The sequence below is a fragment of the Hemiscyllium ocellatum genome, chromosome 3 (genome assembly GCF_020745735.1).
Source record: "Hemiscyllium ocellatum isolate sHemOce1 chromosome 3, sHemOce1.pat.X.cur, whole genome shotgun sequence".
Classification (NCBI taxonomy): Eukaryota; Metazoa; Chordata; class Chondrichthyes; order Orectolobiformes; family Hemiscylliidae; genus Hemiscyllium; species Hemiscyllium ocellatum.
The window spans coordinates 51,372,435-51,398,645 of record NC_083403.1 but is presented as its reverse complement, the minus strand read 5'-3'; positions in this window follow the sequence as shown (position 1 = coordinate 51,398,645).

The following is a 26,211-nucleotide window of genomic DNA, read 5'->3' as shown; positions in this document are numbered from 1 at the left end:
GCTCCTTCTCCAGCCACACTGCATCTTCTACTCCAGCACAAACCTGGGGACATCAGATGCAGTTTTTGCTTCCTGCAGACTACCTTACCTGATATGGCAATGTTTAAGTTAGCCTTTGTAACTGGGCTTGAATATCCTGGTAACAAGGAATCCAACAGATATTTATTACAGCTAACTATTATGTACAAACATTATCTTCACAGGCACATAAGGGTCTGAGTAAGATGGAGTGTAAGATCTTTATACCTGCAGGTCACAGACTACGATGCAGTGACAGTATCATGAGTATGTCTCTTAAAGGTATATTGATATACTGAGCATGAGGCATAACACAACAACATTGCTCCATTTTCACACATTGAACTGCTGTCCTGCCAACCCAGTTCACTGGTATCCATGTCCTTTTTTTCTCGGTTCATCTGATGATATATCGTCAACATAATCTCTTTGTATTTACTTTCACTTTCTTGTGTAATTGTAATCTGCTGTAAATAATCTCCTGTTCCTTCAACATCGATAAGTCAGTCACAAGTCGCTCAGGGACTAATGGCATTGATACTACTCAGACGTACACAATCTATATATATGTGTTCCTATGAAGGGATAAGTATTGACCAGTCTTTGGTCCCTCCTTGGCCAAACATCCGTGAGAAGTTATCTAGAAGCAGTCACACACTCTACTGTGCTTACAGTGTAGATGAAACATCAGTGATATACTGTGCAAAGCATCACTGTGGACTCGAGCATGTCACCTCCCTGGTGTTGCTCATTCTTGACAATTGACCTTAGTTTGTGAATGTACCTGTAATGCTCCACAAGTGAGTACTCTTGAATTATGGATCTCAAGACTCTGAAGCTACTGGCAGCTTTTTCAACAGCCTCCAGGGGAAAATTACGTATTTTCACCTATTCCCCTCTCCCTCCTATTTATTCATGTAGCTGTTATGTCAAACTTTGTTTGGATTTTATAAAAAATGAAGACATGCAGTAGGTGTATTAGAAAGTGAAAGGAAACAACCAGGCACTGTTGTTTGCTTATCTATTTGCTGCTAATCTGTTGGTGTAGAGTGCCCCAATGAGAATGTAAATAAGCAGACCCAGGAAGCTTCCCTCTTTAGGCACTGCTATTTTTAAAGGGAAACAGTAGCATCACTAATTTCAAGAAACTGAAAGCCTAAAGGTCTCTGCTCTTCATTGATCACCCTCCATTAACTAACCACATTTTGCTAACCACTTCATATCTCAAAAAATGTGAAATTATACATTTCAAATAACCATATTTCAATCTAAATTTCAAGTTCAACTTTAAAATATGTCACTCCTTGCCCTGTCATGGTCTGAATGTCCTTGATACTACTACTAAGATAGACACATTATTTGACCTGTTTTTGCTTACAGCAAATTGTACACTAAGAATTTTCTATATAATGTCCTTTTGCATCCCTAGTCATGAGCACTTTTCAATTGTTGCTCATTAGTGGATAGATTATGAAATTTACATGTTCAGGTTCACTGACCTAGGGCAGCAAATCCCAGTAGAGGCCTCAATTCTTTGAGAGTGATTTGAATTTGAAAGCAGTAACACAAGTAATTACATAATCTGTCATTAATGGCCATAGTGCAATCCCCAACAGTTTCTATCCTGGAATAGGAACTTTCAGGTTGAATCCCTTATGCTTTATCCAGCCCCCGCTTCTTATTCCAGTTTACAACAGTTGAAGAGTGCACACTGGCTATATGAGACCGACTTAAAAATAAACAGTTAAAACAGTATCTCATGCTATTATATATCTGTCAAACACTTGAGCAGTTCTCAGGTTTAGGCAACAGTATGAAAGGTTGACAATGAGTCCACAGCCCAATTCACATCTCTTCCAATTTTATTAGAATGTCCATTCTGAGTTTTTATCAGCCATTTTAGACCATTGTGCAAAGTCAAGATTTGACCATTATTGTGTTGCAGCTATAATTCTCACCTCACCACGCAACAATTCAGTTCTGAATTGGCTGGTATCCAGATGTTAATTGCCACACTAGGACTGTTAATCACCAACAGGATTGTGAATTGCATATCCTGCAGCAACATACCACATCACTAAATAAAGGACTACTTCCCTGGACAGCAGCAAACATGGTCTCTAATATAGTAGCACAGAGGCATTTCCTTTGGTAGGAGTCCTGTGAGTATAATTGACAAATCTGGCACTAAGTGCATAGGTGGGGTTATGTGACCCTGATTTAATGCAGCACAGAGGAAGTTTGTGAGGCAACCACTAAATTAAAACAAAGATCCATCTGGTGATTGTATTTTGACAGCTCTTCATCAAAAGAAACAACATTTATGAGTCATTATATTCTCCTGAGTGAAATACTGCCTGGAATGCATCATCACTGAAGAGGATAACTTGAATATTCTGTGTATGACCAATGTCTGTAAAAACATTAAACATTCATTTAATGCTGCCTGCAGAATATAGGGTTACTTCCAACAAAAGCAGACAGCTTAACATAACTGATTCAGCATTTGTGATGCTGGAATCATACAACTTACAAAAAAATTTATCAGGCATCTCAGAAAGAAAGACCTCTTGTCAGCTTCGTAAAATAGTTTCTGGCAGTTGTATTTGAAACACACACAGACACACACTGAAACACACACACACACACGCACATGCATACATACACACACAGACGCATACACACACATATACACACACAGACAGACACATACACAAACACACACATACATACACACACACATACACACACACTCACACACATATACACACTTTTTGTCATTGCATGCATGTACCAGACATTTTTGTGTATGCTTCTGTGAACACCTTCCCGGTGTTTCCCAATGTTAAAAGTACAATATGAAAGCAAGTTGTTGCCACTGTTCCTTGACATTGCCTAAATGGTGGTAGATTCATGCCACAATATAAAAAGGTAATATGTGGTAGCAGCAAGTGCTGTGTAGCTATGTAATATAAAAAGGGAATAGATATATTTAGGTACACTGTCAGGCTGTTTTTAAATAAGGGTTGGAATTTCATAATTTGAAGAAATTTTAAGATTGATCTTTTGCACAAACAACATAACTAACAATGCCATCCTGAACAAAAGTAAAGTTAAATTTTCACTTCATAATTACTATAGGTTATTTTGGGTCTTTACTAAAGAAATAGGTACAGACAGCAATCTGAGTAGAATGGATTTTTATATTTAGCCGAACATCTTACACTTAAATAAAATAAAATAAGAGTCGTGAAGTGACTTTTCTAACATTGAATTCCTGGCATTATAATCCTCTCACAATCTTTCTTCCACAATTTTTAAGGGACACACTGAGGAACAGCCTCCTTGTTCAACTTCACTGAAAAGTTTCATAAAAGAGAAATGGCCACCAACATTCAGAGTTTGTACAGTATGACCTCGGGGCCGAACATCTACCAGAAGTTGAGTAGCAAAAGGCCAGCCCCTGAAGCATAAAAGGGGCTCACATCACTATTAAATAATTCTTTCTCAGAGAAGCAGATTTGTAATTAGTTACTGTGGTAACTGTAGAGGACTGGAAGTAAGCCTCAGACAATGAAAGCTAAGAAGATGTGTTCAGAGGAGTAGAGCATATTCTTTTGTATCTGTTAGTTTGTTTTCTGATTTGCTATGCTGCGCCCAAAGCAAAAAAGAAGTCTCACCATTTGAAAGGACATTGATAAAACAGTGGCTCAGGATTAGCAGAGAAAGAATGTAACAGACTGCAATAAAAAACAAAATTCCGCAGTAGTTCAATGCAGTTTCTCAATAGTCAGTGTGCAAGATTTGTTTAAAGTAGCCTCACCTTGACATTTTCAATAAACTACCTATGTACGTTTAGTGTGATTTTAGATAGATAGAATTATGTTTGCCATAAGGTAGAGATGCTATACTGTGTGTACACCATATAATACACAGTCTATACTGTGTGTACACCATATAGCAAATATAATGCACATCATAACTGGAGGTTGTGTGTTGTACATTATTTATAGACAGTGCTTTGTATCTTCATTAGTACAGGATTACAGATAATATACAGTATACACATTCTATCTTAAGATTACAGCTGGCAAACTAGATTTCATTCTCAAAATTTTTATTTAGATTTTGATCTGTCAGTTTTGCAGCTACCTTAAACTGACATAAGACACCTGTCAATGTGAATGTTCATACTACATTGAGTTCAGTTTAAAGCAAATGCTTTATAAGATTAAAGAGCTGTGCTTTTTTCAGCACTGAGAAGTTCTGATGCAGATAACAAATCCTCAGAGATAATTTGAAATATAAAGTCATGATTGACAAATGGGAAAAGAAAAACCTAAATTGTAGATCTATGTCACGGATGATGTGTATTCGATTTGCTGAACGAAACTACTCAAATAGTTTAACTTAGAATTGCTTTCCCTTTTTGTGATTCTCGAACATTTTATCCTTTGTATTTAACAGCCATTCTTGTGTGCTGTTTTAGTGCCCTTCGTAAAATGCTTTCCTTTCAGCATATCGAATAGCTCCACCAGAATGACCATGACAATGGATGGTCATTTTACTGCTGTAAAGAGGTTTAATGATTAAGAGGTTGCAACAGGACATTAAAATACAAGCCATTGATTAACACCCATCAAACTCCTTTGGTTTAAAATGTTCTGTTGACGGGATCAAGAGTGTTTTTCATCCTGTTCCAAAGCAGAAACATCTGCACTTTTATTGATACCTCCCACTTAGCAGATATGGTTAATGTGTAATTAATGAAACAATCTTTCTAGTGGATACATGCAGTCATCAACAGGTATCCCTCAGTCTTGACGAAGCACAAATAAAGCTGGCCTGCCTTCCCTCCTTGTACTGCCATTCAGCTATAATAAACCCTGTTCCCAGCTTATCAGACCAGCTTACATCTTAATCTTTTTTTATCAGCCTCCTTAGGGAGTTGAGATGAAAACCTTCATTTTCTGGTCACATGAGCCCATTGGAAGTGGATGAACCAAATGCCAAGCTACATACAAAGCAGAATAGAGGTTTCAGAGCTGAAAGGAATATAGAAAGGAGCCAAAAAGAGGTGGACAATTGACTGGATTGAAAAGATAGTTAAACAGTAGGGATTGGGATGCAGGCTAGTTCAGAGCTGGATCATATGCACAGATTTGGCTTCAGCTGTCAAGGAAAGACGCAAATTGATGTTGCATTATGAACTAATCAAATTTTTTGGATTTGGAGGGCAAATTATTCTGACTGTTTGTTTTTCTTTTGAGCCGCTGTTTGCTAATGTTCCCACCAGTCTCTCCCCATATGTGGCACATGACTTGCAAATTTATTCGCTAATCCATTTTCTTTGCACCTTGGGTTGTTCTCAAGTTTGTACACTCTATATTTATTGTAATTTCTAAAAGTTTAGTAAGTCTTCTCTTGCGTGTATATTAAAATTAACAATGTTTCAGACTAAAATTAAAAGAAGGAAATATTGCGAAGTGCCAGCTAAAACAATTGGAAGTGAAAGATAACTTTTTTTCTGTCTAAGTCCCACCTGGATGCTGAACTGTCTTTGTAACATGTACAATGCAATCATTTTCTATTTTAATTCTTGATTTCCAGAATAAATGGGTTCTCTTTACATTTAATAGATACTTATTATTTACCATTAAAACAGCTACTAATATGTACTTTCTAATGCCACAGGAGTAGAAATAAATCTTAAAGCAGTTGAGGAAGGATTTCAGTTTTCGCTGACATACATGGTGAAACTTCTGGCATGGTCCCAAATAGTGCTCAATAGTGTAAACACTAAACCTGAACTAGTCAGGGTCTAAGAAATCTTGACTGACCTGAAGGTGCACATTCAGTGGGTACGATACAAAATGACATTCATCGTGATCCTGAAATTATGCTCTGTGATGCTGGTCTGTATTTCCTCGAGATTAGCAATGGTCTAACAGGACCAAGATTACACCAGCTCCTTTGGACTATTGCATACAGCGGTGAACTTTCTTAGAACAGCCTCTCTTAAGTTGTTATGGCAAATTCCTGGTAATGATTCTATCTGTGCTTACAAACGTGGCACTGGGGCAAGCAATAAATTCACACTACTGTAGAATGTGGATGTTAAAGTGTCAAGCAATGTGGTGGTAGTTTTGAACTGGCCTCCACTAAAGAGCAATTATTGTAGTAATTGTTGTTTTATTCACTTGCAAGATGTGGGTGTTGTTGGCTCGGCCAATACTTCATTACGCATCATCAGTTGCCCTTGAGAATGTGGTGGTGAGCTAGCTTCTTGAACCACTGCAGTCCATTTGGTTTCGGTACACTCACAATGCTATTAGGAAAGATTTTCCAGCATTCTGACCTGGCATCAAAGATACCTACTGATATTAGAGTCATCGAGTCATAGAGATATACAGCACGGAAACAGATCCTTCAGTCTAACTCATCCATGCAACCAGGTATCCTAATCTAATCTAGTCCCATTTTCCAGCACTTCTCCTCCAATTATCCCTTTTTTGAATGAAATTCCTATTGTGGTGACAATTTCTATTACTGATCTTTCCATTGGTAATTAATGCTGAATTGACATTAGCAAATGAATTAGGAAAAAAAAATGGGAATCTCGAGAGGAATTCTGCCCCATTGTGACCTTTGTCTGCAACCAAATTATTACTCATGTTAAGCTTCTGGTAAGTGGTAAACTCACATAATCTTGACGGTGTAGAATTCAGCAAAGGCAATGCAATAGGACATCAAGGGGAAATGGTTGGATTTTCTCTTGCTGCTAATGGCAATTACCTGGCATTTGTATTTTTAAACAGCAGAGGTTTGAGCTCATTTAAACTAAGCTCATTGCTCTTTTAAGATGACAAAGAGAAAAGTGTGTATTAATTTGTGAAATGTTTACATATTAGTGTTCGATGATGTAACATCAAGTCTAATGTTCTTTTGAGGAGAAAGTGAGGTCTGCAGATGCTGGAGATCAGAGCTGAAAATGTGTTGCTGGAAAAGCGCAGCAGGTCAGGCAGCATCCAAGGAACAGGAAATTCGACGTTTCGGGCATTTCCTGATGAAGGGCTTATGCCCGAAACGTCAAATTTCCTGTTCCTTGGATGCTGCCTGACCTGCTGCACTTTTCCAGCAACACATTTTCAGTAATGTTCTTTTGATCCTGGTACCGACACACACAACTTGATCTTTCTAATTCTTGATGTGATAAATGATCTTGCAGGATTACTAATGGATTTGTTTCATTTCAAGTATTAATTCTTCATTTTCAGTTATTCACTCATTTTTGTATATCTTCCAAATTTTCTGTTGAATTTCAGATTTGCAATTTCACTTTGCCATTCAGCACATATTGGAAATTTAGGCAAGTATGTTGCATTTTTTTCAATTACTATTTAGAAAGCTGTATTTTCTGTTTTGTGTCTCCAGTAAAACAAGACCAATTAGATAGTATTAATGAAGACTGTGGGAATTGGAAATGGGGATCATAGAATCATTGAGTCATAGAATCCCTACAATGTGGAAGTGAGCCATTCAGCCCAAAGAATCCACACTGACCCTCTGAAGAGCACACCAAACTAACAGCATCACTGCCATTTGTGGAAGAGAATTCCAAACATCTTACCACCCTTTGTGTGTGGAAGTGCTTCCTAATATCTCTCCTGAACGGTCTAGCTCTAATTCTCAGACTGTGCCCCCTAGTTCTTGAGTCTTCAACTAGTGGAAGTAGTTTATTTTTATCCACCCTATCTTTTCCTTATAACATAGTCATTGAAACATACAGCACAGAATCAGATCCTTTGATCCAACCAGTCTACGCGAACCAAATGAATCTGGTCCCACCCTGCCTGCACTTGGCCCAGAACCCTCCAAACCTTTATAATTCATGAAATTATCCAAATGCCCATTAAATGTTGTAATGGTACCTGTGGTCACCATTTCCCTGACAGTTCATTCCATATATGAACTACTCTGTGTAAAAATATTGCACCTCATGTCCTTTTTAAATCTTTCTCCTCCCATCTTAAAAATATGCCCCTTTATTTTCAACTTCCCCACCCTAAGGAAAAGACCCTTGTCATTCACCTTACCTATGCCCGTGATTTTATAAACCTCAATAAGGTCACCCCTCAATCTCCTATGTTCCAGTTATCAAAGTCCCAGCTTTCCTTGTCTATTTTTATATCTCAAACTCACCATTCCCAGCAACATCATGGTAAGTCTTTTCTGAACCTTCTCCTCTTTAATAATATCCTTTCTATAACAGGGCAACTAAATGTACGCACAGTCTTTCAGAAGAGACATCACCAATATCCTGTATGACCTCAACATGACATCACAACTCCTATACTCAAAGGTCTGAGCAATGAATGCAAGTGTGCTAAATGCCTACTTAACCGTCCTGTCTACCTGAGATGCACATTTCAAAAAATTATGAATCTGAACCCACCCCCAGTCTCTTTGTTCTACAACACTATCCAGGGCCCTAGCATTAATTGTATAAATCCTGTGCTTGTTTGTATTATCAAACTGCAATACCTCACATTTATTCAAATTAACGTCCTGAAGCTTCTGACAAGGTTATGCCTTCTAAATCCCAGACAAACAAGACCTAATTTGTATAACCTATCACAACACCTGATGTCCAGTTATCATTTTTGTAAACCTACATTGTACTGACTCGAAGGCCAGTGTATCTTTCCTAAGGAGTGGTGCCCAGTCCGCTCACAGTACTCAAGGAGGGCCTGACCAGGATTTTGTATACCTGCAGCCTAGCCTCTGCATTCACATAGTCCAGTCCTCTAGGGACATAAAGGCCAACATTCCATTAGCTTTCTTGATTATTATCTGCACCTGTCTGTGGAATTTTAAAAATCTATGCACTTGAAACCCCAAGTCTCTTTGGACATCATTGTCTTTAATTTCATATCATCTAGAAAGTAACTGGATCTATCCTTTTTCCATCCATAATAGATAAACTCACATTTGAACTCCACCTGCCACAATTTTGCCCATTGACTTAGTCTATCAATATCCCTTGCTATATTTATGTTATCACCCACACGGCCTGTAATGCCGCCTAACTTTGTGTCATCAGCAAATTTGGATATATGGCTTTCTATGCCATTATCCAGGTCATTAATAAATAATGTGAGCAATTGAGGCACTATTACAGATCCCTGTGGGACACCACTGGTCACATCTTGCCAATGTGAGTACCTAACCTTATCCTTACTTTGTGTCGCCTGTAACTCAACCAATTTCCCAGCCATGTCAGTAATTTGCTCTCAATGTTTAAAATTGGCATGCAGCTGTGTCTGAGCTCAGCAGTGTTCCTTGGTGAGCTCTGTGGCAGAAGGGAGGGGAACCAGATAATGCTACCTTGGATGGAGGCTCTGAACAGGCATAGCTGAGTCAGGAGTGAGAGGATTGGATTGGGGTTTGGAGTTATTTGGGAAAATGAAGAAGTGGAAAGGGACTCCAACAGATATCAGAGTATGGGGTCAGGGAATGTAAGTATGCAAGAGCATCTGGATGTTGTGGAGGGATAATCAAAACGAGGCACCTAAATGGCAAGGTCGACAGTGTCTCTATGTGGACCCTGTAAGTCAAACTCAAGTGCCAGTTGCAGAAGGGAATATTCACATTCACAGAAAGGGTTTGATTCAGTGAGAGAGGGGGGAAGCAACTTCAGACTGGGGTAGGGATAGCCAAAGGTTTCATAAGCCAATTCATGGGATCTATTGAAAACTCTAAGGCTGATGTGGTGGCAGTCTAGGATCAGAAGAGGAATCAGAGGAGGGATAGGCTCAGATTGAAGAGATGACATGCACACTTACACAGGAACCAAGGTGAATGGGGGCTCGTTCAAGGGTTACAGAGATAGGATGTGCAATGATGTTGGGAGGGTAAAGTGTTCTGTGGTCAAAGTCAGAGATGATGGAGGAGGTTAGATAGTCATAGGTTGCAAAGTGAGGGTGACTAGCAAAGTATAAATACTCATTTTCAAAAATTCACTTGTAACTCCCTGGAGAATAGACTCATCCAAGAAAAGGCTGGTGTAGGATAGTAGGAGATTTGGGCGTGGACAGAGGGAGAGACAGAAAATATTAATACTCGCAGTTGAATGGAAAAAACCTCTGGACACACAGGTTCACAATTCATTGATTTTTTCCCACAATGCTCACTTGCTAGAATCTTCCTATAACCATGTATTGAGCCAGCAGATTCTGGGAGCCTGAGGCAGATGAGGACTAGATGCCATAAGACTACAGAGCATTCGATGCTTGTTCATGCTTACACTATGTTAGATGTTTGGTTGAGTAGGGCTTCACTAGAATCATGACTTCAGATACCTGAGGAACTATACGTTAGGTACCTGAGGGAGGCCTGGGAAGCAGTCACAAACATCTGTCAAGTCCTGCTGCCACTTGAATTTGGATAGTGATCCAATACTGCTGGCACTCAAATTGATGGTGGCACTCAACTTTTTCACTACCGGCTACTTCCGAATCCATGGACAACATGTGGCATTACTTAGCTGTTATATACAGGAGCATCAAAGTGGTGACTACTGCCCTCTTCCATCCTGTCAATGCATTCATTCAGTGAACGATAGTCATCTTCCATTTCCTCAAAAGGCTAATATTTAGGTAATTCACATGCAATATTCTAGTAAGTTAAGTGGTGACACAAGATCTTGAGGAGATCAGTTTTTCAGCCGTAGTCACTGGACCAAGCCTTACCATCATTTAAGTTCTGCCATTTGCATGAAATGTGCTCCCAATTCCAATGATATCAGCTGACTGCACAGTCCTCCCACTTCCTTCAGACCAAAGGGGTAGCCATAGGCACCTGCATGGACCCCAGCTTTGCCTGCCTCTTCACTGGATATGTGAATATGTCGATCTTCCACAGTTACATCTGCACCATCCCCCATGTCTTCCTCCATTGCATTGATAACCATAACGGCTCCCACAAGGAAGATTGAACAGTTCATCAACTTCACAAACACCTTCCACCCTGACCGTAAGTTCACATGGACTGCCTCAGAAACCTCCTTCCTCTTCCTGACCTCTCCATCTCCATCTCCGGCAACCAACTCAACACGGACATCTATTTCAAACCTACCAACTCCCACAGCTACCTTTACTACACCTCCTCCCACCCCCTTCCTGTAAAAATGCAATCGCTTATTCCCAATTCCTCTGCCTCCACTGTATCTGATCCCAAGAGGAGCAATTCCACTCCAGGACATTCCAAGTGGCCTCCTATTTCAAGGACCACAATTTGTGGTTGATGATGCCCTCCACTGCATCTCTTCCACTTCCCACACCTCCGCCCTTGAACCTCATCCCTCCAATCACAACAAGGACAGAACTTCCCCCAGGCCTCAACTTCCACCCTACTCATCTCCGGATGTAGCGCATTATCCTCTACCATTTCTGCCACCTACAATCAGACCCCACCATTTGAGATGCATTTCTCTCCCCATCCCTATCTGTGTACCAGTCCCTCAATGACTCCCTCCTTAGGTCCACGCCCCTCACCAACCCACCCTCCACAGCTGTGCAACTGCAAGAGGCATAAAACCTGCACCCACACCTCCACTTCCCATCTCCATCCAAGGCCCCAAAGGATCATTTCACATTCAGCAGCGATTTTCCTGTATGCACACCCACCTTATCTACTGTGTCCATTTCTCCTAATGTCTGAGGTTTGTAAAATCATGAGGAACATGGATAGGATAAATAAACAAAGTCTTTTCCCTGGGGTGGGAGAGTCCTGAACTAGAAGGCATAGGGTTAGGGTGAGAGGGGAAAGATATATAAGAGACCTAAGGGGCAACTTTTTCATGCAGAGGGTGGTCTGTGTATGGAATGAGCTGCCAGAGGAAGTGGTGGAAGCTCATATAATTGCAACATTTAAAAGGCATCTGGATGGGGATATGAATAGGAAGGGTTTGGAGGGATATCGGCCGGATGCTGGCAGGTTGGACTAGATTGGGTGGGATATCTTCGGCATGGGCATGGGCGAGTTGGACTGAAGGGTCTGTTTCTGTGCTGTACATTTCTATGACTCTATGACTCTATGTGGTCTCCTCCACATCGGAGAGACTGGACGCCAACTCATGGAGGGTTTCAGAGAACATCTCTGGGACACATGCACCAAACATGCCCTGTGGCTGAGCACTTCAACTGCCCCTCACAGACCCCACCCTCTTATTTATCTTTCAGCCCCCTTCCCCCCTCCACATTCCTGATAAAGAGCTTATGACTCTCCTGCTCTTTGGATGCTGCCTGACCTACTGTGCTTTTCTAACATCACATTTTTTGACTCTGTCTCTCCAGCATTTGCAATCCTCACTTTCTCCAATATCTGACAAGAGATAGCCAGTTATAAGCATTCAATGGTTGTTTAAGGAGGCAGGCTAATTCATGAGGTAGGCCTCAAGGCTAGGGATGGTCACAGGTCTGATTGGGAGAGTGATGGTGGGTATTATACTGTGGATTCAAACAAGGTGCCATTAGGCTGCCTCAACCACACCAGTCCGCAAACATAAAAATCATTCAAGGTGACAGGTATACATAATGTACACTCTCTGAAATGTACAGCTGAAGGTGAGATTTGATTGAAAATTTTAGGATTTTGGCTCTGCATAATGGAAGCTTTCTAGATGCCTGATATGCAAGTCTCTTCCCTTAAATGATGCCCTAGATTAGGACTTGTTAGGGTAAATAGAGAGAATTTTCTTCTGTTAATGGGGGAGTCTAGGAAAAACAAACACCAATTAAAATCAAAGAAAGGAGAGAGACAAGGGATAGTCTTCATGAGAATGGTAATAGAAATGTGGAACACTTTCAAAAAAGCCTAAAGGCTTATTTTGTTGATAATTTAAAACCTGCGATTAATTGTGCTTTGATAAACTTGGGTACTAATGGATACAAAAACAAATAATTAGAATTAGGATACTGATCAGCCATTCTCTAATTGAAGAGCAGAACAAATTTGAGGGGCTGAATGGTCACTCCTGTTTCAAGTTATTTTATTAATTCCTTTCAACTGAGTTGCTTGGCTTGTTGATTACTGTTAAATTGAAAAGGAAGTTCCGAAGATAGTTCCGCTTTGCAAACTTAAGAACGCAAATGTGCCAGCAGAGCACGGTTTTCTGCTTATGGGTGGCTGCAAACAGACCCTCAGGCTGTTTTGAAATGAGAGCCTCAGCTGGTTACGGCAAAGCCCCTCCAAGCTACATTGGGTGATCCTGTATTATTAATGTCACTAAAGGGGCCTTACAGGGACAGAAGCCCTCTACACATAGATCTCTAGGTCAATAATAAATTAATTTATAAATTTGTAAAAAGTCAAGGAAGTATCTGTGGAGAGTCTAAGTGTCCTCCGTAAAAAGGGAGAGTACTCTAAACAAAAAGAAAACACTCTTTCTTTATCTGTCCATTAAATGAATATACGTTTTGGCTTCATGTTAAATCTTATTTCCAAGCCAAACATCAAATTGTGCTGCACGTTGTGCATTGAATGATTTGTTTTCTTTCCGGAGAAAGGGAAAATAAATGCTCCCAGTTCATTTTCTATTTGAAAAACAGAAGTTGAAACATCAGTCTTGTCACAGTATCTGTTGATGACCTGCTGGGCAGTGGTTTCTAAAGCCTTTCACTTGGCCCCTGGGTTTCCAAACCTTCCCTGGTAGGTTGGAGCTTGACCTACGTCTGTCGTTGCTCCAAGATGATCAGGGCTGTGTTAATGAGGCATCAGGATGATGGGGAAAGGAGCAGAGTGCTGTTCTTGTGTGTATGTGAATGTTCTGAAACTTTTGCCTCATTTTCCCATATGCCCTAGTTCATGATGCATAATGAAATCTAGGACATCATTAAAGGAAAGGGACCTGCATATCAGGCAGCTCGGAAGCTTCCATTATGCAGTGACAAACCTGAATTGCTTAACTTCCTTCCCCTTTTGTACGTCATATACATTGTCTTGACAAGGAATATGTTCCGTCAACAGTTTTGAGGTCTTGGACATTTTAATTTTTAATATTTAGTTTTATTTTACCACTAATCCAACAGCAGGCAGCGAGCTCACCATATGGGGAAGCAAGCCCCAACAGGTTGGCTTGTGCACTTTCAGGGAGCAAAGCTTCTCAGCTCTGGATTAAGGATGTCCACATTAGGAAGAGGGGTCTCACTAAAAGTCCTCCCTTGAGTTTGCTGCTGACACCCGTCACTAATCTTTCCCCATAACCCCAATTGCACCATCACACTTCTCTAAACTGGGATCTAGCAACAATCCTAAGACTTGGCTGGTGTCGTTCTGACCAGCAGCAGCAGGCACTACCTCACCAGTGGCATTACTGCTCGATAGACCTGCTGACCCAACTTATCCCATGTTAGCAAGGCACAATGCTTGAGTAATTGTGTAAAAGTCCCATTATGTTGGGTCTGTGTTCTGCTTGTGCTGACTGTATATTTCCTGTTGCATATCAGATGCAGGTCATTTTGTTGCCCTTTCAAAAATTGTTAACTTCTGTACATGAGTCCTACCCTAAAGCAGTCACCCTGCCCTGCAATTGACTTTATTCTGTTTCTTGAGATCTCAGTTCATGGCTGTCTCCATTAAAATGTGCCACCACGGCAGCTGAAGATGGGTTATAAATTTTACAAGGGTTTAGAAGTGTTTGGAAGAGTTTGTGATCTGTTCTAGTTGTTTTGGAAAATGAACTCTGATTCAGTTCGAATGTTTGGTTTGTTGATTGAATTATTTCTGTGAATGCAGCATCTACTTTAAGACAATGATACACTTTTGAATTATTTTGTTCACTGTGGAATATCTGACAATCATGGAAGGCACTGGATAAATCAAAGTCTTCCTTCCTTTCTTTTTCTTGCTTTCCTTCCTTCCTTAGTTCTTTTCATTTCTTCTTTATTTCCCAGGTGGAGTTTTCCAAACAGGATTATCCTATTTGTGCCCATTGAAGGAAGAGTAATGTATTCCTACAAACCTTTTCTAGTAATTTGAACATTTATGAGACACCTCTGCAGTAGGTTCAGCTTGTACTTGGATCTTTTGGCTCAGAGATAGGGCCACTATAAATGCACCACTATAATCCCGAAAGTAGAGGGAAGTAGCATTTATTTGGAAGCAAGGAGCTTTGGCTTGTGTGGGGATTGAATGCATGACTCTGGAATCATTAACACCACCCTCTAACTATCTGAGCTAACCAGCTTCCATTGAGCTTTTGTGGTACTTAACCAAGGGAACAATATATTTTCATATTCCAGAGTAACATAGTCCTATACAGGCAGTCCTTGGGTTGAGAATGTGTTCTGTTCTTGAGTTAATTCACAAGTTTGTTTGTACAAAACTCAGAACTCAATGTAGAATCATGTAAAATACCATTTGTAGTTACAGGAAATGTTTGTTAAGTTGAATCTTTAAGCTTACACCCCTATATCCATTCATAAGTAGGAGTGTTTGTGAGTCAGACACTTGTAAGTTGGAGGCTCCCCTGTAGCATTGTGGCATATTGAAAAGCAATTTACAGCTTCATTGAAGGTTTCACACAGCATTACCTGTCATCAATAAAGTCACCATAGCCTTGACATGTCAGTATTAGTCATTTCACAATCCAACAGTATACTGAGCAAGGCACAGATGTATTGCTCGCCTAAGCCAACCAATACACTGAAAGAGCCCGCATGAGAGTCTGCCAAGCTCTAGGCTGTATTCACATGGCTGAATTCCCAAAGTCCAGATGATGCTGGATAGCGCAAATGTATCCTTTCATGCATTTCTTGTGAAGAGTGCTCTTATATGAAGGAGCTTCACTCCACAGTCGTTCAGCTGGTGTGTGACTGTTGCCACAAGACGACACAAATAACAGCCAGATTTTCTGGAAGCTTGGATATCTTCAATAGGGGGCGATGAAATATAACATTAAGAGACTGCATGGTTGGCTCCTGGTAACCATGACTATATCTGTCGGTGGTCTATTACAATCTAGCTCCTTTTTGGGGCTATTCTAGTTCAGGCATACCTTCCGGTTAGTCTTCTTCAACTGCAGATGGAGCATGTCAAAACTCAAGGACACTTAACTGGTTCTATAGAGTCTGATTATTCTCTGCCTCAAGGAAAACTGCCAGTTTAGATTATTTCCTTTATGCTGACAGCCTTTTATTTTTAATTAGTTTTTTAGCCAGATTGCAATTTTTCTAGTTATTATAAGGGTGGATGAAAACCCTCAGTTAATTATCACACAACCAAAAGGGAATAGGAGTTGGGTTTTTTTGGTTAGTGATGCAGAAAACTAAGTGAGACAATTTAAATTTTAAAACACTGAAAAATGTATTAACCTGAGCAGTTGGATTGTTTGAGTTATTTACATGTTCATATGAAAAGCATAAATTATGAAACTAGATAAATCCCAAAAAAATGTTTATTTCTAACAGAAAATCCAGGGTTAAAATTGTAAATATTACAGAAATATTATTTTAAAAAGGAAAGAATATCCATTAATTATGAAAATAATGTTACCTTAATATTACCTTAATCCAAGTGTGTGTGAGACTGTTAAATTCAAACTTAATCTAAATCTCTACAAATTTGTTTCAGTTATTTACAGAAATCTTGGAAGTTATATAATTAACTTTACATGGATATATGTTTCTTTCATTCATAATGAGACCACTTGTTGGATTTCTCATATTTAGTGAAAGGACCTTCTGCATAATGAAAGGATCTATGAAATGCTATTTTGACCTGTTCTTTAGAAGTTGAATCTTTGTTAACTTTTGGAAATATTCTAACGCTTGAACATATTATTAACCACTTCTGGAGTCAATGGGACTCAAAGAAAGTGAGGACTGCAGATGCTGGAGATCAGAGTTGAAAGTGTGGTGCTGGAAAAACACAGCAGATCAGGCAGCATCCGAGGAGCGGGAGAATCAACGTTTCGGGCATAAACCTTTCATCAGAATTCCTGATGAAGGGCTTAAGCCCGAAACGTCAATTCTCCTGCTCTTCGGATGCTGCCTGACCTGCTGTGCCTTTCCAGCACCACACTCTTGACTGGGTTGGACTGGAATCTAGACCTCCTAGCTCAGAGATAGGGACACTACTGCTGTGCCACCCAAGAACCCTTTCAGCAGTCTTTATGTTGCTGCATTTTTTTGTAGTCAAAATATAGCTTCAAGTAAGAATAAAATGTAGGGCCCAATATTCTTCTCTTGGCTTGTGGGTTTAGTTATCAGAGTTTGCATTTTATGCTTAGATGCTATGTAATAGAATATCATTTTCTCAGGATGGTTATTTTCTCATCAGAGATTTAACATTGTTACAAAGTGAGTTAACCACACTGTGGTTCCAACCTAGTTCTGACCCTCATCAAAAAGATATATTTTTGTCTGAGTTTTTAAAGTACTACTGATGTATCATTATCATATCTTTTAGCCCTTATTATTTCATATGATCACTGTTGCCTGGATCATCACAAATACTGTAGACAAAGACAAATACCATGCTGAGTTTTGCCAAAGTTGGCTAAGTGTCAATTTCAGGAAGTATCATCGAATGTTTATGACCTCCAGTGAGTTGTCACATGCAGTTCTCTGGTGCTAACCTTATTATGTATGCACCATGTCCCAACAGCACTGTGTTTGGCTGTCATTGTACTCACCAGCAGCAGAAGTACTCAACACTGCCAGGACCATCTGGGATTTGTGCCATGGCACCACATTTAAAGCCCAGCTGTGCACCAGGTCAAACACTGTCAGCCAGAAATAGATCATCACAGTGCATGCAGTAGGAGTTAAACATAAACAATTCTAAGGGCACATAGATGGCTCAGGTGACACTTCATTATAAATAGAATGACACAAATATAAATGTGCTCTCTCTTTACATTATCACCTGTCTGTCAGTCATATTAACTGCAGCTGTAAGAGTGAAGCTATAGATTCTATGCATCCATAGTATCATATCATGTTACATTCCCATCTGAGGGAACTCTGCTCTTTCCCTAATGCCCTGCATAGTATAATATCTTGTCATTGTTCTAAGGTGGAGCACAACTTGGTAAACCTTCAAACGATCGATAAGATTAACTTTTATTGAAGAACAGGAAAAGTGAAGAAGAGCAAACAAAAAACTTGCTTTGCTTCTGGAAATAGCCAGAGGCTACTTGTCTTCCACGTAGCAATAAATGTACAGTCAATGAGTGATGACCCCTCCCAGCTCATATCTACTGGAACCGCTAGTCGAGTAAATCCTGTCTGGCTTGTGGCACCCCACTGTCTATCGCTCTCCTATGTGAAGGTGATGTTTTTGCTGCTCAATGTTTTTATCTTCCTCCTCTGAAGACCACTGTTGCCCTTCAGGTTCTTCAGCCTCTATCATATCCCCACTTTGTCTCGTCCAGTTGTGTGGAGCTAGGATTATGCAGCACACCTGTTGGAGTTGACCTCTGCTGAATGGATCTCTCTAATTTCAAATCTATTGTTGATCTTGCTTTTGTGCACCTCCTGTGCAGCCATAACCGTGTACGCCTCTCTCTGTCTAAACACCCTATGATCTGTATGTCCTTGTATGTTATGATCTCGCAAAACAAAACTTTTCACTGTACTTAGATGCATGTGACAATAATAAATTAAATCAAATCAAATCAAATTGATTGTGAGTTTGTCCCCAGACTGATCCAAATGTCAAAACGTCATCTTCAGGAACCCTGACATTTGCTCCCTGATACAAGACTGAATTTCATTGTATCTATACTCCACCTCAGTTGTGTAATGGAGTCATCAGTCATGGTCACAGAGGGCAGTTCTTGTCTCCCATAAACCCTCCTTGTAAGGCCTTGACATGAAGCAGGAACCTGAGTGTTATCACAGATATAGGCATCATGGCAGCTTCAAGTATATTTGGAAGAGATCTCTAAGATAAAATAGATGTGGAGAGGGTGCTTCCTCTTATGGGGAAGTCTAGGATCAGAGGTCATAGTCTTAGGATAAGAGGTAGCAAATTGAGGAGAAACTACTTCTCCCAAAGGGTTCTGAATCTGTGGAATTCACTACCCCCAGGTGCAGTGGATGTTGGGACAGTGAGTAAATTTAAGGAGGAGTTGGGTAGATTTTTAATTGGTCACGGATTGACGGCAGGAAAATGGGGTGAGGAGCATATCAGCCATGATCAAATGGTGGAGCAGACACAATGGGCTGAATGGCCTAATTCTGCTCCTATTTCTTATGAACTAGTGAATGTGGTGCTGATGGTCACAGATGGCTTCTCTTACTGAATGGAATCCTTTTCTGTTGATGAAGTCTGCCATATTCTGATTTGGCTCTCTCAGTGTGACATGTGTATGTTCTGTAGTGGCCTACATCAAGGGAAAGCCAGCTGTGTTGGCAAAGCCTGGGCAGCAGCACTGACCATATTATGAGAAAATGAGATGAAACAGTGTGATCCAGTACAACATGCATCAGTAACAGTTTTGATACATTTGTGGGCTGAGGCTTGAGAGATCCCAACATTTCCCCAGTGACTCCCTGGGAACTGTCAATTACATAAGGAATTCATGACAGCCATTGGGATAGTATGGCCACTAAGCCTTTCAAAGCACAAGTCCAACTGCAACCGATGAAACAGTTCTGTGGCAACATAGCAGGACATTTTTAATCTGCAGGGGCATTGTGCTTGATATATCTGAAGAAATGGTGTTCAGGACAAAATGCTTTAGACCTCCTGTATCTCCTGCACATCTTTAGAGAATATTCACTTGTGATCTCTTCATGTTGAAGCTGTTCAACATGGTCTAAAGGTTACTGCTGGTTCTGACTTTGCTGGTGCATCTGTTGTTCCTTCTTTTCTCTGTGCCTTCATTGCATCATAGCAACAATGACAAGGACCCTTGCAATTAGATCTATTGGTCTTGACTCCCATGAATCTAAGGGGGTCATACCAGAAAGATAACAAGTCCTTAGTAACATGAGGAGTCAGCATTCACACCGCACACAACTGACATAGTCCTCATTGCAGTTAGACATGAAGGACTCTGCATATGAAGCTTCGACATAGTGGACCTTATTCCCATGTCCACAGCACAAGTCACATCATGCAAACAGAGCAGGAAAATGTAATTGCAGCTTGATTACTGAAATCTTGATTCCCCCCCACCACATCTGCCAAGAAAGGCAGCTTTGCATGAATGATCATGTTGTCAAATTCTTCAAGGTGAGAGGAGGTTGGCACATTGCCCTTATTCAACCTTTGAGACCTTGGTTCACCTTGCTGAATTATGGCTCACAAATGATACTCTTCATGTTCCCCATGACTACCTCTGATTCACTGAGATGACTATGATCAATTTGTAATGACCAACAGTATGGCCAAGAGTCTTTCCGGCCAGAATTTGTACTCCACTCACTGCATAAGTAGCTCATGCAGAATTCTATGAGCATGCGGTTTTAGACCTATACTGCATGAACACATGATTTACAGTTGAAGGGTCTCACATTGTTCACAAATAGAGGCTGCATGCTCAGACTGAAATAACACTGACTCTACCCACCATACCTGCGTGTTTAAGCAGTCACTTTTCCATTTTCCATTTTCAGTTAGAATAAGGATGGACATGTTTTTATGGAATAAGCTGTAGGCTCAGCCTGTTAATTGAGATGAACACCCTAAATCTTCACAGCTTCTTTATTTTTTGCACTCCCGGTTGATTCATCAGTTCAGAGCTTCCCCATGTTTCAACCAAGCTCTTTCATTTCAGTCTTGCTCTCTCTACATTAACTCTTGTACTTCAGACCTACAGTCAAATCATGCCACCCATTATAAAGCATTGATCCCCCATTAAAGTCTAATAGGTGTTGAACCCCTCACCCTACTGTAACCAATGTCTTCCAACACACTCTCATCTTCCATCCTTCTAGTTTGAATTGCCCTTCTTCATGATAATTGGCCCCTTTATGTCCCAGCATGTTTCCTCCAGTCCTCATGACTGTGTTCCCCCACTTTTCCAGTACAGAGGTGGCCACTAATAAGTTGACTATGTTTGCTGTGTAAGCTACTGGCACATGCTGTAAGTATGAGACAGATGTACCATGGTATCATATAGCATCAAGGCATCCCTTGACTTCAATGAGTTGAATCCCAGAAGTGATCATGCCCCAGCACCATGGCTGATTTGGAAAACTAGCCCCAACTGATGACTGATCAGACCTCTGATTGATCTCTGTGCAGTTGCCCCAATGACTTACAGCTAATCCCTGAGCTTGTTGCACTGGGCGTTTGTGGCCCAGTCCCTAGACTGCAGTAAATTGGAATCACTGACCAAACTGCTAAAGCAGTTTGACTGACCACACTGTTTCAGCCCTTGGACTGAGATTGGATGATGCCTGTTACTGATATCAAAACGTATTGACTGAAAACAGTCCTCTGTGGCTTGCCTGAGGATTGGTCCTTTAAGAAATGGAGACTTCTCCATTTGGTTGAAGCATGTTGACTATGTTTGCTGTGTAAGCTACTGGCACATGCTGTAAGTATGAGACAGATGTACCATGGTATCATGTAGCATCAAGGCATCCCTTGACTGATCACTGCTGGCAAATGTGCCTGGCTTTGTGTCTGTGCGAAAAGGTAAACAAAGACAGGGGTAACATGAGGCTGTAAGTTCTGAGTAAGACAATAAAGTACAAGAAAACTATACAAGACGGAGATACTGTAAGCAACCCAAATAGGTGCAAAGTGATTGAGTTGGCAGCAATGAATGCACACTGTTATGATGAATGAGATGGGTGTCTGCTCCTGCATGCAAAGTGGGCTCATTGCATTGGTGCAAGAAAAGATGTCAGTGAGGTCCAACATACTGTACTGAAGTGGAAAACTGTTTGTAAGCAAGTTGGAGATGTGCCATGAGGATGTGGTAATGCTGGTGATTACCCGATGCCATTTCCAGTGATAAAGGATGCAAGCAGTTGCTGCTCACAGAGCATATTCGAAGATGTTGGGGAACCTGGTCAATACAAAGGCTCAGAGGAGCAGGCTAGGTGCCTACTCTAACTTTCATATCAGGAATTGACTCTACATGCTTGCTGAAAAACAAACTACTTATTAATGAAGTGTCATAAGAGGTTAATGCATCAAAATAGGCCTCTTACTGTTCTTTAGCAAGATTCACACCACACTCTTACAGCCTTTGGTAGAAAATCTAACCTGATTTTGGGTTTCAAAACATTTTTCCATATGCACTATGATGTTCCTAAAATTTCCAGGATAATTATATGAATCATAAAAAGAGCTAAATATCACCTGACAGAAAATCTGTGACCTTTTCACTATATTCCACTTGAGCATGTGTGAGAATGTGTCAGAGTACTGTAAATTCGATGTTTGATGCTAACTGTACATTAGGAATCCATAGTGTTTTATAATGAATTGAGAAATATTCCTACTCCATACAAGGACAGTGATGAGGAACTAAAACTCTCAAGATTAAGTGACGTGTGTCTGCAGCTTTCAAATTCAAGCAGATCTTTGACAGCCAGTATAATCATGAAATCAAGCCTGATGACTTTTTACTGCTACTTAAGATAAGTAGCTTTGGGTGCAAGGTCAGAAAAATAAAAGGAACCAATAAAATATCGTGGATATTTCAGATTGGGAGATGGTTAGTGGTGCATGAGAGTCCAAACCCTTCTATGCCTTGACCTCTAAATTCATCACTGTAACTTGTAGCCTCAGAAGAAATTGGGAAACTGAGCTGTACATTTAGTGATACTGATATCTACCTGAAGATGCATATAAAGACACTTTCTAGTTAGCCATAACAAACTTGATGTTGACAGGAAGCAGCCAAAGTTGCAATGAGTGGCTTAACCAGTCCTCCTATTCATTGACAAAGGGTCATTGGACTTGAAGCATTAAATCCATTTTTCTCTCTGCAGATGCTGCCAGACATGTTCTGTTTCTCTAGCATTCTCTGTTTTTGTTTCAGATGTCCAGCATCTGCAGTTCTTTATGTTTATTCTCCTCTTCACCTACTTCTTGAGCAACACTGTCAAAACTCTGACTGCTCCCTGCACTTGAGAGAATTGGATGTCCTGGACACAGCACATACTAGAAAACCAAGCTTGGAAATTCAGTTTACTGTTAATAATGTTAAAAGAATAGAATATTAGATAGATGGTTCTGCAAGCACATGATTCTTTCAAACCAGATCCCCTTTCTGTGTTGCATGTAGGCAGTCCAGTACACCCAAATGGATCAAAAGGAAAATTGGACTCAGTCTTAAAATAAATAAGTTTTAAACATGTCCAGTTTATACTGATCACAATTTGGGAGTACAGAACTTGAGTCTTTGCTGAAAAAGAGTCATGCTGGGAAAACCTTTCATCATGCATTCACCAGGATATTTGCAAGAATGCCAAATTTCAGACAGTAACAAATTATAGTGCATGAGGAAAGGGATGGCACAGTGGCTCAGTGGTTAGCACTGCTGCCTCGCAGCACCAGGGTCTTAGGTTTGATTCCAGCCTCGGGCGACTGTCTGTGCGGAGTTTGTACATTCTCCCCATGTCTGCGTGGGTTTCCTCCCACAGTCCAAAGATGTGCAGGTCAGGTGAACTGGCCATGCTAAATTGCCCATCGTGTTAGGTGCATTAGTCAGAGGGAAATGGGTCTGGGTGGGTTACTCTTCAGAGGGTCGGTGTGGACTGGTTGGGCTGAAGGGCTTGTTTCCACATTGTAGGGAATCTAATCTAATCAATCACTTCAGTTACTGATCAGTTGAAAGGTAGACTCTGATTGGTCAAGGTTTTACCATGGAGATTGCATCAATCAGCTATTGATTCCATGCTTTTGTTTAATTCAAAAAAGGCACAATGCTGAGAAAGGTTTATCTTTCACGCAAAATATTGGTTAACACATGTAGCTTCTAGCAGGCAGAGGTGAGCGACACTGCCAGTCTGAATGATCATTTTAAATTGGTTATTAGTGTTATGCTTAACACGCTCAGGATTATTCAGCAAGTTTTTTCTGATCACAGACTCAAATTTAACATTGGATATTGCATTCTGAGCTTTGCAAGCATAGGCTGGTAGAGAATGGTCGGTTCTCTGCCTATTGTCAACAGTTACAGGTACAAGGGAGAAAGTGAGGACTGCAGATGATGGAGATCAGAGTTAAAAATGTGGTGCTGGAGAAGCACAGCCAGTCAGGTAGCATCTGAGGAGCAGGAGAGTCGATGTTTCGAGCATAAGTTCTTCAACAGGAATATACTTGAAACGTTGACTGTCCTGCTTCTTGGATGCTGCCTGACCAGCTGTGCTTTTCCAGCACCACACAGTTTAAGGTACATGTTTTTTGATATTTTCCTCCAGTTATTGGGGATGCCAGTGCCAGTCTGATGCCAGAAAATGGTCTTAACTATCAGGCTTTACTGATGGCGCAGGTTGGCTGTCTATGTCCTTAAAACAGATGGCAAGTACCTCCAACTGACTCTGGGCTGATTCAGAAGCTGCCAATCCAGCTTCTCAGGTTCATTACCAGGTAGGCATGCCAGGAACTGCAGATGTATTTGGTGACAATATGACAGGTGAAGGCAACTTGGACTCCTCAGCCCACACATCTCCCTGTCATGGTTTCATCTTATGCCATGATGTATGGTATGCACTGTATATATATTTGATTCTTCAAACAAACTTCCATCATTAATTTAACTTGAATTGCTGCCTACTATAAGTCTCTATGTGTTTTGCCGATTCTGCCATGAACTCACATGCATGCTTGTATTTTAGAGTCATAGAGTCAGAGAGATGTACAGCATGGAAACAGACCTTTGCCGACCAGATATCCCAACCCAATCTAGTCCCACCTGCCAGCACCTAGCGCATATCCCTCCAAACCCTTCCTATTCATATACCCATCCAAATGCCTCTTAAATGTTGCAATTGTACCAGCCTCCACCACATCCTCTGGCAGCTCATTCCATACACGTATCACCCTCTGCATGAAACTGTTGCCCCTTAGGTCTCTTTTATATCTTTCCCCTCTCGCCCTAAACCTATGCCCTCTAGTTCTGGACTCCCCAACCCCAGGGAAACGACTTTGCCTATTTATTCTTATCCATGCCCCTCATAATTTTGTAAACCTCTATAAGGTCACTCCTCAGCCTCTGACGCTCCAGAGAAAACAGCCCCAGCCTGTTCAGCCTCTCCCTGTAGCTCAAATCCTCCAACCCTGGCATCATCCCTGTAAATCTTTTCTGAACCCTTTCAAGTTTCACAACGTCTTTCCGATAGGAAGGAGACCAGAATTGCATGCAATATTCAAACAGTGGCCTAACCAATGTCCTGTACAGCCGCAACATGACCTCCCAACTCCTGTACTCAATACTCTGACCAATAAAAGAAAGCATACCAAACGCCTTCTTCACTATCCTATCTACCTGCGACTCCACTTTCAAGGAGCTATGAACCTGCACTCCAAGGTCTCTCTTTGTTCAGCAACACTCCCTAGGATCTTACCATTAAGTGTATATGTCCTGCTAAGATTTGCTTTCCCAAAATGCAGCACCGCGCATTTATCTGAATTAAACTTTTTAAAAATGAATGCTTTAATTCTCCTTTTTTTTCAGTTTCACCAAATAAACTAAAGCTTCAACTGCATTCATTGAATTTACAAACAGTAAGGATAGGCCCTTAAACATCTACAGTACACTCCTTTCAAAGGTACAGTCTTTGAAGAACATAAACATATGAAAGAAACAAACAAGACTGAAGCATTTGCATCCATTTTCAGCCAGAAGTGAATAATCATTTGAGGCCTCCCTAACTCAGTATGTAGATTGTCTGACCAGAGGGGAGGCCATATTGGATTTGATACTTGGTAACAAACTGAGCCATGTGATAGGCTTGCTAGTGGGTGAGCATTTTGGTGATGGTGACCACAATTCTGTGACTTTCAACTTGGTTATGGAGAGAGATAGGTGTGGGCAACAGGGTAGGTTTTACAATTGGGGGAAGGGTAAATACGATGTTGCAAGTCAGGATCTGAGGAGTACAAATTGGGAGCATAGACTGTCAGGGAAGGATGTTGTTGAAATGTGGCACTTTTTCAAGGAACAGATACGATGTGTCCTTGATATGTATGTACCTGTCAAGCAGGAAAGAGATGGTT